Source organism: Gnatocerus cornutus, unplaced genomic scaffold, assembly GCF_029298725.1.
Source record: "Gnatocerus cornutus isolate USDA-ARS CGAHR unplaced genomic scaffold, icGnaCorn1.1 ctg00000041.1, whole genome shotgun sequence".
Classification (NCBI taxonomy): Eukaryota; Metazoa; Arthropoda; class Insecta; order Coleoptera; family Tenebrionidae; genus Gnatocerus; species Gnatocerus cornutus.
The window spans coordinates 975643-988898 of record NW_028275390.1 but is presented as its reverse complement, the minus strand read 5'-3'; positions in this window follow the sequence as shown (position 1 = coordinate 988898).

Genomic DNA, 13256 nt, shown 5'->3' with positions numbered 1-13256 from the left:
GCCGTTGAATTTTGGTAAAAAGTCATGATTTTGTAGATTTCGTTCTCTTCTTTACGAATTCAAGCCAGAAAACAACGAAAATCGGCGAGAAATCGTCGTTTTGCATCGAAATATGCGGTTTTCTGTAAGAATTTTGATGATTTCGTGCAGAATTCTGCTGTTTTCTTGCAATTCAGCCGTTGAATCTTGGTAAAAACTCATGATTTTGTAGATTTTGTGCTCTTCTTTGCGAACTCAAGATAGAAAACAACGAAAATCAGCGAGAAATCGTCGTTTTGCATCGAAATATGCGGTTTTCTCTAAGAATTTTGATGATTTCGTGCAGAATTCTGCTGTTTTCTTGCAATTCAGCCGTTGAATCTTGGTAAAAAGTCATGATTTTGTAGATTTCGTTCTCTTCTTTGCGAATTCAAGCCAGAAAACAACGAAAATCGGCGAGAAATCGTCGTTTTGCATCGAAATATGCGGTTTTCTGTAAGAATTTTGATGATTTCGTGCAGAATTCTGCTGTTTTCTTGCAATTCAGCCGTTGAATCTTGGTAAAAAGCCATGATTTTGTAGATTTCGTGCTCTTCTTTGCGAATTCAAGCCAGAAAACAACGAAAATCGGCGAGAAATCGTCGTTTTGCATCGAAATATGCGGTTTTTTGTAAGAATTTTGATGATTTCGTGCGGAATTCTGCTGTTTTCTTGAATTCAGCCGTTGAATCTTGGTAAAAAGTCATGATTTTGTAGATTTCGTGCTCTTCTTTGCGAATTCAAGATAGAAAACAACGAAAATCAGCGAGAAATCGTCGTTTTGCATCGAAATATGCGGTTTTTTCTAAGAATTTTGATGATTTCGTGCAGAATTCTGCTGTTTTCTTGCAATTCAGCCGTTGAATCTTGGTAAAAAGTGATGATTTTGTAGATTTCGTGCTCTTCTATGCGAATTCAAGCCAGAAAACAAGGAAAATCGGCGAGAAATCGTCGTTTTGCATCGAAATATGCGGTTTTCTGTAAGAATTTTGATGATTTCGTGCAGAATTCTGCTGTTTTCTTGCAATTCAGCCGTTGAATCTTGGTAAAAAGTCATGATTTTGTAGATTTCGTGCTCTTCTTTGCGAATTCAAGCCAGAAAACAACGAAAATCGGCGAGAAATCGTCGTTTTGCATCGAAATATGCGGTTTTTTGTAAGAATTTTGATGATTTCGTGCGGAATTCTGCTGTTTTCTTGCAATTCAGCCGTTGAATCTTGGTAAAAAGTCATGATTTTGTAGATCTCGTACTCTTCTTTGCGAATTTAAGCCAGAAAACAACGAAAATCGGCGAAAAATCGTCGTTTTGCATCGAAATATGTGGTTTTCTGTAAGAATTTTGATTATTTCGTACAGAATTCTGCTGTTTTCTTGCAATTCAGCCGTTGAATTTTGGTAAAAAGTCATGATTTTGTAGATTTCGTTCTCTTCTTTGCGAATTCAAGCCAGAAAACAACGAAAATCGGCGAGAAATCGTCGTTTTGCATCGAAATATGCGGTTTTCTGTAAGAATTTTGATGATTTCGTGCAGAATTCTGCTGTTTTCTTGCAATTCAGCCGTTGAATCTTGGTAAAAACTCATGATTTTGTAGATTTTGTGCTCTTCTTTGCGAACTCAAGATAGAAAACAACGAAAATCAGCGAGAAATCGTCGTTTTGCATCGAAATATGCGGTTTTCTCTAAGAATTTTGATGATTTCGTGCAGAATTCTGCTGTTTTCTTGCAATTCAGCCGTTGAATCTTGGTAAAAAGTGATGATTTTGTAGATTTCGTGCTCTTCTATGCGAATTCAAGCCAGAAAACAAGGAAAATCGGCGAGAAATCGTCGTTTTGCATCGAAATATGCGGTTTTCTGTAAGAATTTTGATGATTTCGTGCAGAATTCTGCTGTTTTCTTGCAATTCAGCCGGTGAATCTTGGTAAAAAGTCATGATTTTGTAGATTTCGTGCTCTTCTTTGCGAATTCAAGCCAGAAAACAACGAAAATCGGCGAGAAATCGTCGTTTTGCATCGAAATATGCGGTTTTTCATAAGAATTGTGATGATTTCGTGCGGAATTCTGCTGTTTTCTTGCAATTCAGCCGTTGAATCTTGGTAAAAAGTCATTATTTTGTAGATTTCGTGCTCTTCTTTGCGAATTCAAGATTGAAAACAACGAAAATCAGCGAGAAATCGTCGCTTTGCATCGAAATATGCGGTTTTCTCTAAGAATTTTGATGATTTCGTGCAGAATTCTGCTGTTTTCTTGCAATTCAGCCGTTGAATTTTGGTAAAAAGTGATGATTTTGTAGATTTTGTGCTCTTCTTCGCGAATTCAAGCCAGAAAACAAGGAAAATCGGCGAGAAATCGTCGTTTTGCATCGAAATATGCGGTTTTCTGTGAGAATTTTGATGATTTCGTGCAGAATTCTGCTGTTTTCTTGCAATTCAGTTGTTGAATCTTGGTAAAAAGTCATGATTTTGTAGATCTCGTTCTCTTCTTTGCGAATTCAAGACAGAAAACAACGGCAATCGGCGAGAAATCGTCGTTTTGCATCGAAATATGTGGTTTTCTGTGAGAATTTTGATGATTTAGTACAGAATTCTGCTGTTTTCTTGCAATTCAGCCGTTGAATCTTGGTAAAAAGTCATGATTTTGTAGATTTCGTGCTCTTCTTTGCGAATTCAAGCCAGCAAACAACAAAAATCGGCGAGAAATCGTCGTTTTGCATCGAAATATGCGGTTTTCTCTAAGAATTTTGATGATTTCGTGCAGAATTCTGCTGTTTTCTTGCAATTCAGCCGTTGAATCTTGGTAAAAAGTGATGATTTTTTAGATTTCGTTCTCTTCTTTGCGAATTCAAGCCAGAAAACAACGAAAATCGGCGAGAAATCGTCGTTTTGCATCGAAATATGCCGTTTTCTCTAAGAATTTTGATGATTTCGTGCAGAATTCTGCTGTTTTCTTGCAATTCAGCCGTTGAATCTCGGTAAAAAGCCATGATTTTGTTGATTTCGTGCTCTTCTTTGCGAATTCAAGCCAGAAAACAACGAAAATCGGCGAGAAATCGTCGTTTTGCATCGAAATATGCGGTTTTCTGTATGAATTTTGATGATTTCGTGCAGAATTCTGCTGTTTTCTTGCAATTCAGCCGTTGAATCTTGGTAAAAAGTCATGATTTTGTAGATTTCGTGCTCTTCTTTGGGAATTCAAGATAGAAAACTACGAAAATCAGCGAGAAATCGTCGTTTTGCATCGAAATTTGCGGTTTTTTCTAAGAATTTTGATGATTTCGTGCAGAATTCTGCTGTTTTCTTGCAATTCAACCGTTGAATCTTGGTAAAAAGTGATGATTTTGTAGATTTCGTGCTCTTCTATGCAAATTCAAGCCAGAAAACAAAGAAAATCGGCGAGAAATCGTCGTTTTGCATCGAAATATGCCGTTTTCTGTAAGAATTTTGATGATTTCGTGCAGAATTCTGCTGTTTTCTTGCAATTCAGCCGTTGAATCTTGGTAAAAAGTCATGATTTTGTAGATTTCGTGCTCTTCTTTGCGAATTCAAGATAGAAAACAACGAAAATCAGCGAGAAATCGTCGTTTTGCATCGAAATATGCGGTTTTCTCTAAGAATTTTGATGATTTCGTGCAGAATTCTGCTGTTTTCTTGCAATTCAGCCGTTGAATCTTGGCAAAAGTCATGATTTTGTAGATTTCGTGCTCTTCTTTGCAAATTCTTGCCAGAAAACAACGAAGATCGGCGAGAAATCGTCGTTTTGCATCGAAATATGCGGTTTTCTGTAAGAATTTTGATGATTTCGTGCAGAATTCTGCTGTTTTCTTGCAATTCAGCCGTTGAATCTTGGTAAAAAGTCATGATTTTGTAGATCTCGTGCTCTTCTTTGCGAATTCAAGATAGAAAACAAGGAAAATCGGCGAGAAATCGTTGTTTTGCATCGAAATTTGCAGTTTTCTCTAAGAATTTTGATGATTTCGTGCAGAATTCTGCTGTTTTCTTACAATTCAGCCGTAGAATCTTGGTAAAAAGTGATGATTTTGTAGATTTCGTGCTCTTCTTTGCGAATTCAAGCCAGAAAACAACGAAAATCGGCGAGAAATCGTCGTTTTGCATCGAAATATGAGGTTTTCTCTAAGAAAATTGATGATTTCGTGCAGAATTCTGCTGTTTTCTTGCAATTCAGTTGTTGAATCTTGGTAAAAAGTCATGATTTTGTAGATTTCGTGCTCTTCTCTGCGAATTCATGCCAGAAAACAACGAAAATTGGCGAGAAATCGTCGTTTTGCATCGAAATATGCGGTTTTCTGTAAGAATTTTGATGATTTCGTGCAGAATTCTGCTGTTTTCTTGCAATTCAGCCGTTCAATCTAGGTAAAAAGTCATGATTTTGTAGATTTCGTGCTCTCCTTGGCGAATTCAAGATATAAAACAACGAAAATCGGCGAGAAATCGTTGTTTTGCATCGAAATATGCAGTTTTCTCTAAGAATTTTGATGATTTCGTGCAGAATTCTGCTGTTTTCTTGCACTTCAGCCGTAGAATCTTGGTAAAAAGTGATGATTTTGTAGATTTCGTGCTCTTCTTTGCGAATTCAAGCCAGAAAACAACGAAAATCGGCGAGAAATCGTCGTTTTGCATCGAAATATGCGGTTTTCTCTAAGAATTTTGACGATTTCGTGCAGAATTCTGCTGTTTTCTTGCAATTCAGCCGTTGAATCTTGGTAAAAAGTCATGATTTTGTAGATTTCGTGCTCTTCTTTGCGAATTCAAGATAGAAAACAACGAAAATCAGCGAGAAATCGTCGTTTTGCATCGAAATATGCGGTTTTCTCTAAGAATTTTGATGATTTCGTGCAGAATTCTGCTGTTTTCTTGCAATTCAGCCGTTGAATCTTGGTAAAAAGTCATGATTTTGTAGATCTCGTGCTCTTCTTTGCGAATTCAAGATAGAAAACAACGAAAATCGGCGAGAAATCGTTGTTTTGCATCGAAATTTGCAGTTTTCTCTAAGAATTTTGATGATTTCGTGCAGAATTCTGCTGTTTTCTTGCAATTCAGCCGTAGAATCTTGGTAAAAAGTGATGATTTTGTAGATTTCGTGCTCTTCTTTGCGAATTCAAGCCAGAAAACAACGAAAATCGGCGAGAAATCGTCGTTTTGCATCGAAATATGAGGTTTTCTCTAAGAAAATTGATGATTTCGTGCAGAATTCTGCTGTTTTCTTGCAATTCAGCCGTTGAATCTTGGTAAAAAGTCATGATTTTGTAGATTTCGTGCTCTTCTCTGCGAATTCATGCCAGAAAACAACGAAAATTGGCGAGAAATCGTCGTTTTGCATCGAAATATGCGGTTTTCTGTAAGAATTTTGATGATTTCGTGCAGAATTCTGCTGTTTTCTTGCAATTCAGCTGTTCAATCTAGGTAAAAAGTCATGATTTTGTAGATTTCGTGCTCTCCTTGGCGAATTCAAGATAGAAAACAACGAAAATCGGCGAGAAATCGTTGTTTTGCATCGAAATATGCAGTTTTCTCTAAGAATTTTGATGATTTCGTGCAGAATTCTGCTGTTTTCTTGCACTTCAGCCGTAGAATCTTGGTAAAAAGTGATGATTTTGTAGATTTCGTGCTCTTCTTTGCGAATTCAAGCCAGAAAACAACGAAAATCGGCGAGAAATCGTCGTTTTGCATCGAACTATGCGGTTTTCTCTAAGAATTTTGACGATTTCGTGCAGAATTCTGCTGTTTTCTTGCAATTCAGCCGTTGAATCTTGGTAAAAAGTCATGATTTTGTAGATTTCGTGCTTTTCTTTGCGAATTCAAGATAGAAAACAACGAAAATCAGCGAGAAATCGTCGTTTTGCATCGAAATATGCGGTTTTCTCTAAGAATTTTGATGATTTCGTGCAGAATTCTGCTGTTTTCTTGCAATTCAGCCGTTGAATCTTGGCAAAAAGTCATGATTTTGTAGATTTCGTGCTCTTCTTTGCAAATTCTTGCCAGAAAACAACGAAGATCGGCGAGAAATCGTCGTTTTCCATCGAAATATGCGGTTTTCTCTAAGAATTTTGATGATTTCGTGCAGAATTCTGCTGTTTTCTTGCAATTCAGCCGTTGAATCTTGGTAAAAAGTCATGATTTTGTAGATCTCGTGCTCTTCTTTGCGAATTCAAGATAGAAAACAACGAAAATCGGCGAGAAATCGTTGTTTTGCATCGAAATATGCAGTTTTCTCTAAGAATTTTGATGATTTCGTGCAGAATTCTGCTGTTTTCTTGCAATTCAGCCGTAGAATCTTGGTAAAAAGTAATGATTTTGTAGATTTTGTGCTCTTCTTTGCGAATTCAAGCCAGAAAACAACGAAAATCGGCGAGAAATCGTCGTTTTGCATCGAAATATGCAGTTTTCTCTAAGAATTTTGATGATTTCGTGCAGAATTCTGCTGTTTTCTTGCAATTCAGCCGTAGAATCTTGGTAAAAAGTGATGATTTTGTAGATTTCGTGCTCTTCTTTGCGAATTCAAGCCAGAAAACAACGAAAATCGGCGAGAAATCGTCGTTTTGCATCGAAATATGCGGTTTTCTCTAAGAATTTTGACGATTTCGTGCAGAATTCTGCTGTTTTCTTGCAATTCAGCCGTTGAATCTTGGTAAAAAGTCATGATTTTGTAGATTTCGTGCTCTTCTTTGCGAATTCAAGCCAGAAAACAACGAAAATCGGCGAGAAATCGTCGTTTTGCATCGAACTATGCGGTTTTCTCTAAGAATTTTGACGATTTCGTGCAGAATTCTGCTGTTTTCTTGCAATTCAGCCGTTGAATCTTGGTAAAAAGTCATGATTTTGTAGATTTCGTGCTTTTCTTTGCGAATTCAAGATAGAAAACAACGAAAATCAGCGAGAAATCGTCGTTTTGCATCGAAATATGCGGTTTTCTCTAAGAATTTTGATGATTTCGTGCAGAATTCTGCTGTTTTCTTGCAATTCAGCCGTTGAATCTTGGCAAAAAGTCATGATTTTGTAGATTTCGTGCTCTTCTTTGCAAATTCTTGCCAGAAAACAACGAAGATCGGCGAGAAATCGTCGTTTTGCATCGAAATATGCGGTTTTCTGTAAGAATTTTGATGATTTCGTGCAGAATTCTGCTGTTTTCTTGCAATTCAGCCGTTGAATCTTGGTAAAAAGTCATGATTTTGTAGATCTCGTGCTCTTCTTTGCGAATTCAAGATAGAAAACAACGAAAATCGGCGAGAAATCGTTGTTTTGCATCGAAATATGCAGTTTTCTCTAAGAATTTTGATGATTTCGTGCAGAATTCTGCTGTTTTCTTGCAATTCAGCCGTAGAATCTTGGTAAAAAGTAATGATTTTGTAGATTTTGTGCTCTTCTTTGCGAATTCAAGCCAGAAAACAACGAAAATCGGCGAGAAATCGTCGTTTTGCATCGAAATATGCAGTTTTCTCTAAGAATTTTGATGATTTCGTGCAGAATTCTGCTGTTTTCTTGCAATTCAGCCGTAGAATCTTGGTAAAAAGTGATGATTTTGTAGATTTCGTGCTCTTCGTTGCGAATTCAAGCCAGAAAACAACGAAAATCGGCGAGAAATCGTCGTTTTGCATCGAAATATGCGGTTTTCTCTAAGAATTTTGACGATTTCGTGCAGAATTCTGCTGTTTTCTTGCAATTCAGCCGTTGAATCTTGGTAAAAAGTCATGATTTTGTAGATTTCGTGCTCTTCTTTGCGAATTCAAGATAGAAAACAACGAAAATCAGCGAGAAATCGTCGTTTTGCATCGAAATATGCGGTTTTCTCTAAGAATTTTGATGATTTCGTGCAGAATTCTGCTGTTTTCTTGCAATTCAGCCGTTGAATCTTGGTAAAAAGTCATGATTTTGTAGATTTCGTGCTATTCTTTGCAAGTTCTTGCCAGAAAACAACGAAGATCGGCGAGAAATCGTCGTTTTGCATCGAAATATGCGGTTTTCTGTAAGAATTTTGATGATTTCGTGCAGAATTCTGCTGTTTTCTTGCAATTCAGCCGTTGAATCTTGGTAAAAAGTCATGATTTTGTAGATCTCGTGCTCTTCTTTGCGAATTCAAGCCAAAAAACAACGAAAATCGGCGAGAAATCGTCGTTTTGCATCGAAATATGCGGTTTTCTGTAAGAATTTTGATGATTTCGGGCAGAATTCTGCTGTTTTCTTGCAATTCAGCCGTTGAATCTAGGTAAAAAGTCATGATTTTGAATCTTGGTAAAAAGTCATGATTTTGTAGATTTCGTGCTCTTCTTTGCGAATTCATGCCAGAAAACAACGAAAATCGGCGAGAAATAATCGTTTTGCATCGAAATATGCGGTTTTCTGTACGAATTTTGATGATTTCGTGCAGAATTCAGCTGTTTTCTTGCAATTCAGCCGTTGAATCTTGGTAAAAAGTCATGATTTTGTAGATTTCGTGCTCTTCTTTGCAAATTCAAGCCAGAAAACCACGAAAATCGGCGAGAAATCGTCGTTTTGCATCGAAATATGCGGTTTTCTCTAAGAGTTTTGATGATTTCGTGCAGAATTCTGCTGTTTTCTTGCAATTCAGTCGTTGAATCTTGGTAAAAAGTGATGATTTTGTAGATTTCGTGCTCTTTTTTGCAAATTCAAGCCAGAAAACAACGAAAATCGGCGAGAAATCGTCGTTTTGCATCGAAATATGCGGTTTTCCCTAAGAATTTTGATGATTTCGTGCAGATTTCTGCTGTTTTCTTGCAATTCAGCCGTTGAATCTTGGAAAAAAGTCATGATTTTGTAGACTTCGTGCTCTTCTTTGCAAATTCATGCCAGAAAACAACGAAAATCGGCGAGAAATCGTCGTTTTGCATCGAAATATGCGGTTTTCTGTAAGAATTTTGATGATTTCGTGCAGAATTCTGCTGTTTTCTTGTAATTCAGCCGTTGAATCTTGGTAAAAAGTCATGATTTTGTAGATTTCGTGCTCTTCTTTGCGAATTCAAGCCAGAAAACAACGAAAATCGGCGAGAAATCGTTGTTTTGCATCGAAATATGCAGTTTTCTCTAAGAATTTTGATGATTTCGTGCAGAATTCTGCTGTTTTCTTGCAATTCAGCCGTTGAATCTTGGTAAAAAGTCATGATTTTGTAGATTTCGTGCTCTTCTTTGCGAATTCAAGCCAGAAAACAACGAAAATCGGCGAGAAATCGTCGTTTTGCATCAAAATATGCGGTTTTCTGTAAGAATTTTGATGATTTCGTGCAGAATTCTGCTGTTTTCTTGCAATTCAGCTGAAGAATCTTGGTAAAAAGTGATGATTTTGTAGATTTCGTGCTCTTCTTTGCGAATTCAAGCCAGAAAGCAACGAAAATCGGCGAGAAATCGTTGTTTTGCATCGAAATATGCGGTTTTCTGTAAGAATTTTGATGATTTCGTGCAGAATTTTACTGTTTTCTTGCAATTCAGCCGTTGAATCTTGGTAAAAATCATGATTTTGTAGATTTCGTGCTCTTCTTTGCGAATTCAAGCCAGAAAACAACGAAAATCGGGGAGAAATAGTCGTTTTGCATCGAAAAATGCGGTTTTCTGTAAGAATTTTGATGATTTCGTGCAGAATTCTGCTGTTTTCTTGCAATTCAGCCGTTGAATCTTGGTAAAAAGTCATAATTTTGTAGATTTCGTGCTCTTCTTTGCGAATTCAAGCCAGAAAACAACGAAAATCGGCGAGAAATCGTCGTTTTGCATCGAAATATGCGGTTTTCTGTAAGAATTTTGATGATTTCGTGCAGAATTCTGCTGTTTTCTTGCAATTCAGCCGTTGAATCTTGGTAAAAAGTCATGATTTTGTAGATTCCGTGCTTTTCTTTGCGAATTCAAGATAGAAAACAACGAAAATCAGCGAGAAATCGTCGTTTTGCATCGAAATATGCGGTTTTCTCTAAGAATTTTGATAATTTCGTGCAGAATTCTGCTGTTTTCTTGCAATTCAGCCGTTGAATCTTGGTAAAAAGTCATGATTTTGTAGATTTCGTGCTCTTCTTTGCGAATTCAAGCCAGAAAACAACGAAAATCGGCGAGAAATCGTCGTTTTGCATCAAAATATGCGGTTTTCTGTAAGAATTTTGATGATTTCGTGCAGAATTCTGCTGTTTTCTTGCAATTCAGCTGAAGAATCTTGGTAAAAAGTGATGATTTTGTAGATTTCGTGCTCTTCTTTGCGAATTCAAGCCAGAAAGCAACGAAAATCGGCGAGAAATCGTTGTTTTGCATCGAAATATGCGGTTTTCTGTAAGAATTTTGATGATTTCGTGCAGAATTTTACTGTTTTCTTGCAATTCAGCCGTTGAATCTTGGTAAAAATCATGATTTTGTAGATTTCGTGCTCTTCTTTGCGAATTCAAGCCAGAAAACAACGAAAATCGGGGAGAAATAGTCGTTTTGCATCGAAAAATGCGGTTTTCTGTAAGAATTTTGATGATTTCGTGCAGAATTCTGCTGTTTTCTTGCAATTCAGCCGTTGAATCTTGGTAAAAAGTCATAATTTTGTAGATTTCGTGCTCTTCTTTGCGAATTCAAGCCAGAAAACAACGAAAATCGGCGAGAAATCGTCGTTTTGCATCGAAATATGCGGTTTTCTGTAAGAATTTTGATGATTTCGTGCAGAATTCTGCTGTTTTCTTGCAATTCAGCCGTTGAATCTTGGTAAAAAGTCATGATTTTGTAGATTCCGTGCTTTTCTTTGCGAATTCAAGATAGAAAACAACGAAAATCAGCGAGAAATCGTCGTTTTGCATCGAAATATGCGGTTTTCTCTAAGAATTTTGATAATTTCGTGCAGAATTCTGCTGTTTTCTTGCAATTCAGCCGTTGAATCTTGGTAAAAAGTGATGATTTTGTAGATTTCGTGCTCTTCTTCGCGAATTCAAGCCAGAAAACAACGAAAATCAGCGAGAAATCGTCGTTTTGCATCGAAATATGCGGTTTTCTCTAAGAATTTTGATGATTTCGTGCAAAATTCTGCTGTTTTCTTGCAATTCAGCCGTTGAATCTTGGTAAAAAGTGATGATTTTGTAGATTTCGTGCTCTTCTTTGCGAATTCATGCCAGAAAACAACGAAAATCGGCGAGAAATCGTCGTTTTGCATCGAAATATGCGGTTTTCTCTAAGAATTTTGACGATTTCGTGCAGAATTCTGCTGTTTTCTTGCAATTCAGCCGTTGAATCTTGGTAAAAAGTGATGATTTTGTAGATTTCGTGCTCTTCTTTGCGAATTCAAGCCAGAAAACAACGAAAATCGGCGAGAAATCGTCGTTTTGCATCGAAATATGCGGTTTTCTCTAAGAATTTTGACGATTTCGTGCAGAATTCTGCTGTTTTCTTGCAATTGAGCCGTTGAATCTTGGTAAAAAGTCATGATTTTGTAGATTTCGTGCCCTTCTTTGCAAATTCAAGATGGAAAAGAACGAAAATCAGCGAGAAATCGTCGTTTTGCATCGAAATATGCGGTTTTCTCTAAGAATTTTGATGATTTCGTGCAGAATTCTGCTGTTTTCTTGCAATTCAGCCGTTGAATCTTGGTAAAAAGTCATGATTTTGTAGATTTCGTGCTCTTCTTTGCGAATTCATGCCAGAAAACAACGAAAATCGGCGAGAAATCGTCGTTTTGCATCGAAATATGCGGTTTTCTGTAAGAATTTTGATGATTTCGTGCAGAATTCTGCTGTTTTCTTGCAATTCAGCCGTTGAATCTTGGTAAAAAGTCATGATTTTGTAGATTTCGTGCTCTTCTTTGCGAATTCAAGCCAGAAAACAACGAAAATCGGCGAGAAATCGTCGTTTTGCATCGAAATATGCGGTTTTCTGTAAGAATTTTGATGATTTCGTGCAAAATTCTGCTGTTTTCTTGCAATTCAGCGGTTGAAACTAGGTAAAAAGTCATGATTTTGTAGATTTCGTGCTCTTCTTGGCGAATTCGAGATAGAAAACAACGAAAATCGGCGAGAAATCGTTGTTTTGCATCGAAATATGCAGTTTTCTCTAAGAATTTTGATGATTTCGTGCAGAATTCTGCTGTTTTCTTGCAATTCAGCCGTTGAATCTTGGTAAAAAGTCATGATTTTGTAGATTTCGTGCTCTTTTTTGCGAACTCAAGCCAGAAAACAACGAAAATCGGCGAGAAATCGTCGTTTTGCATCAAAATATGCGGTTTTCTGTAAGAATTTTGATGATTTCGTGCAGAATTCTGCTGTTTTATTGCAATTCAGCCGTTGAATCGTAGTAAAAAGTCATGATTTTGTAGATTTCGTGCTCTTCTGCGCGAATTCATGCCAGAAAACAACGAAAATCGGCGAGAAATAATCGTTTTGCATCGAAATATGCGGTTTTCTGTAAGAATTTTGATGATTTCGTGCAGAATTCTGCTGTTTTCTTGCAATTCAGCCGTTGAATCTTGGTAAAAAGTCATGATTTTGTAGATTTCGTGCCCTTCTTTGCAAATTCAAGATGGAAAAGAACGAAAATCAGCGAGAAATCGTCGTTTTGCATCGAAATATGCGGTTTTCTCTAAGAATTTTGATGATTTCGTGCAGAATTCTGCTGTTTTCTTGCAATTCAGCCGTTGAATCTTGGTAAAAAGTCATGATTTTGTAGATTTCGTGCTCTTCTTTGCGAATTCATGCCAGAAAACAACGAAAATCGGCGAGAAATCGTCGTTTTGCATCGAAATATGCGGTTTTCTGTAAGAATTTTGATGATTTCGTGCAGAATTCTGCTGTTTTCTTGCAATTCAGCCGTTGAATCTTGGTAAAAAGTCATGATTTTGTAGATTTCGTGCTCATCTTTGCGAATTCAAGCCAGAAAACAACGAAAATCGGCGAGAAATCGTCGTTTTGCATCAAAATATGCGGTTTTCTGTAAGAATTTTGATGATTTCGTGCAGAATTCTGCTGTTTTCTTGCAATTCAGCTGAAGAATCTTGGTAAAAAGTGATGATTTTGTAGATTTCGTGCTCTTCTTTGCGAATTCAAGCCAGAAAGCAACGAAAATCGGCGAGAAATCGTTGTTTTGCATCGAAATATGCGGTTTTCTGTAAGAATTTTGATGATTTCGTGCAGAATTTTACTGTTTTCTTGCAATTCAGCCGTTGAATCTTGGTAAAAATCATGATTTTGTAGATTTCGTGCTCTTCTTTGCGAATTCAAGCCAGAAAACAACGAAAATCGGGGAGAAATAGTCGTTTTGCATCGAA